Source organism: Cynocephalus volans, chromosome 11 (assembly GCF_027409185.1).
Source record: "Cynocephalus volans isolate mCynVol1 chromosome 11, mCynVol1.pri, whole genome shotgun sequence".
NCBI classification, from domain to species: domain Eukaryota; kingdom Metazoa; phylum Chordata; class Mammalia; order Dermoptera; family Cynocephalidae; genus Cynocephalus; species Cynocephalus volans.
The window spans coordinates 93,858,934-93,862,478 of record NC_084470.1 but is presented as its reverse complement, the minus strand read 5'-3'; positions in this window follow the sequence as shown (position 1 = coordinate 93,862,478).

Sequence of the window (3,545 nt, the reverse complement as noted above, 5' to 3'; positions counted from 1 at the left end):
CTCAGCTGGCTAGAGTGTGGTGCTGGTAACACCAAGGTCAAGGGTTCAGATCCTCATGCTGGCCAGCTGCTTAAAAAACAAAACAAAAATGAACGAATAGTCTTTTCAACAAATGGTGCTGGACAACTGGATATCCACATGTAGAGGAACAAAGATGGACTCTACCTCACAATATACAAAAATTAACACAAAATGGATCAAAGACCAAAATGTGAGAGCTAAAACTATAAAACTTTTAGTTGAAAATTTTGGGTTAAATTAAAAGCCCTTTCCCATCAGGGAAATGCAAATCAAAACCACAGTGAAATACCACTCCACACCCACTAAAATGTCGATCATCAAAAAGCAAGTATGGTGTTTCCTCAAAAAATTAAACATAGAATTACCATATGACCCAGAAACTCTACTTCTGGGTATATACTCAAAAGATTTGACAGCAGGAACTCAAAAAGATATTTGTACACCTATATTCATAACAGCATTAATTCACTATAGCCAAAGGATGGAAACAACCCAAATGTCCATTGACTAGTGAATGGATAAACAAAATGTGGTCTATCCATACAATGGAATATTATTCAGCCTTAACAAGGAAGGAAATTCTGATACATGCTACAGCATGGCTGAGTCTTGGGAAGATTATGCTAAATAAGCCAGCCACAAAAGGAAAAATACTGGATGATTCCACTTACATGTGTACCTAGAATACTCAAATTCATAGAGACAAAAAGTAGAATGGTGGCCACCAGGACCTAGGGAGAGATGGGATGGGGAGTTAGTGTTTAATGGATACAGAGTTTCAGTTTGGGAAGATAAAGTTCTGGAGATGGTTGGTGGTGACTGTTGCACAACCACGTGAACATACTTAATGCAACTGAACTGTACACTTAAAAATAGTTAAAATGGTAAATTTTATGTTATATTTTATAAGAATTGTATTGCTAGGGCTAGGGCTGATGGACCCTTCAAGTTCGTTGTACTGTCTGGGTCACAAACCCTTCACATGCAGGTCCACAAGCTAGGTAATAGGAAAAGATCCTGGGAGCCACAGGTAAAAAAATTAATAGGCTTTATTCAGAGCTAGGAGCAGCTGCCCTAGTGGCCTCCCAGAGCATCCCAAGAAGTGCCATGTATCAGAGCCACTAGTCCTTTATACTTAGGTCGATATCCCAGGACACCTGGGTGCCCATACACAATTACATTAGATAGTAACCAAGGAACACCTGGGTACACGTGGCTATTTACAGCAAAGGCTTGGCAAGATTCTGAACATCTGAGGGGCCCTGACCATTTTCCTATATTTTCCCTACAAAAGAATGTTTATAGTTATCTAAACTTATCAGGTCATAAAAAAAAGATAGCATGATGGTCATTAAAGGTCAAACACTTTGAAAGTCACTGGTACTAAATATGGAGGTGCTAGGGAGGCCCCCCACCCCCCTTACCTCAGTGGCTTCATCAGGAGGATGAAGATGGATAGGACTAGATTAAGTCCAACTCCCAGGTTGGAGTCTTGGAACCCCTGTGGATGCCAAATGTAATAAAAAATAAATTTAAAACAGGACCCTCTGATTACTTTCAATATTTCCAATTAAAATCTTATAAAATAATTCTCTTACCTTCCAAAAGCCTTCATCAGAACAATAAAAAAACAGCAGGCTTCTCTCCTGTTGATTGGAATTATAGGCTTGAGGGCAGACTCACAGATTATTAGTTATAATTTTTATAGAGGAGGGAAGGACGGGTTCCAGCCCCTTACATAATAGCTGCTTGTGCTGTCAGGGAGAAGACTATCACCACGTGGGCCAAGCGGAGGGGAGTGGTTGGAGCGTGCGCCACAGCCCCTGCAGCTGGAGAGGGAACAGACATCACATCTGGATGGGCACCGCTACCTGTGGCAGCCAAAAACACTATCACAGTTGAAGCAGTAGTGCCTTCAGGTTCTACAACAACCAGAGATGAGTTCTGCAGCTGGAAGAGGAGATTCGGAGGAATGTGATGCTCACCACACGACAACTGAGACCAGAGAGCTATTCCTGACCCTGGCAATTCACTACATTAGTGGTTCTCAAATTTTAGCAAGTATCAGAATCACCTGGAGGGCTTGTTAGAGCACAGGAACTAGAACAAAAACAATTTTGAAAAAGATGAATAAAATTCAATGAATCACACTACCCAGTTTTAAGATATAACCTCACAACTTATACAGAAATTAATTCAAAATGGATCATAGATCTGATGTAAAACCTAAAATTATAACTCTTTAAGAAGAACATATAGCAGAAAAATCTTTGTGATCTAGGGTTAGGCTAAGAGTTCTGAGACATGACACCAAAAGCAAGACTCTTAAAATAAAAATGTATCGCCTATTGATCAATTGGACCTAATGAAAATTAAAAACTTTTGCTCTGTGATGGACATTGTCAAGAGAATGAAAAGATAAGCTACTGAGTGGGAGAAAGTATTCACAGATCACATATCCAACAAAGAAGTTTATGTATCCAGAATATATAAAGAACTCTCAAAACTCAACAGCAAGAAAACAATCCAATGACAACAAAAAATGAGCTGAAGATTTGAACACTTCACCAAAGTGGATACACAGATGGCGAAAAAGCACATAAAAAGATGTTTGCCATAATTAAGAAAATGCAAATTAAAACCACAATGAAATACTCCTACACACCTATCAGAGTGGCTGAATAAAAGATGCTGACAAAGGCAAGTCCTGATGAGGCTGCACAGCAATAGAACTCCCATTTGCTGCTGGTGGAAATGCAAAATGGTAGAGCCATTCTGGAAGATGATGACGGTTTCTTCTAGAGTTAAACATGTACCATATGATCATGCAGTTCCACTCCAGGGATTTACTCTAGAAAAATGAAATCTTACGTTTACAAAAACACCTGCACCCAAATGTTTATAGAAGCTTTATTTGCAATTGCCAAAAATTGGAAACAACCCAGATGTCCTTCAAAGGGTGAATGGACAAAACAAGTGGCTCGGCAATGCAATGGAACATCACCAGGCAAAAAAGGGCAGAAACTGTCGGTGCACCCACTGACTCAGATGAATCTGAGGTGTGAAACTGGGTGAGAGAAGCCCGATTTGAAAGGTTACAGGTTACATTCCATATAACGTTCCACTGATACGATATTCTTGAAGAGGCACAGTTGTAGTGACAAGATCAGTGTTTGCCAGTGTAGGGGAGAGGGAGAGGCACATGACTACAAAAGGACAGCATGGGGGCCTAGGGGGTGAGGAACACCCTGATTGTAATGGTATTTACACAAAATCTATACTTGTGTTAAAGTTTACAGAACTATGCACCAACAAAAAGTCAATGTTACTGCATGATGATTTGAAAAATAAAATTAGAAAATATCATAATAACAGTACTTTCCTTATGTGGCTTTGGTGTTTCATAAATAGAAGCTACTAAAAAAGAAATGTTTGTGCCCGAGCTGTAGTATGCCTGTCAATCACTTCTACCCACAAAGAGGCTCAGGTGATGCTCAAAGTAGTGAGACCAGATGAAACGGTCA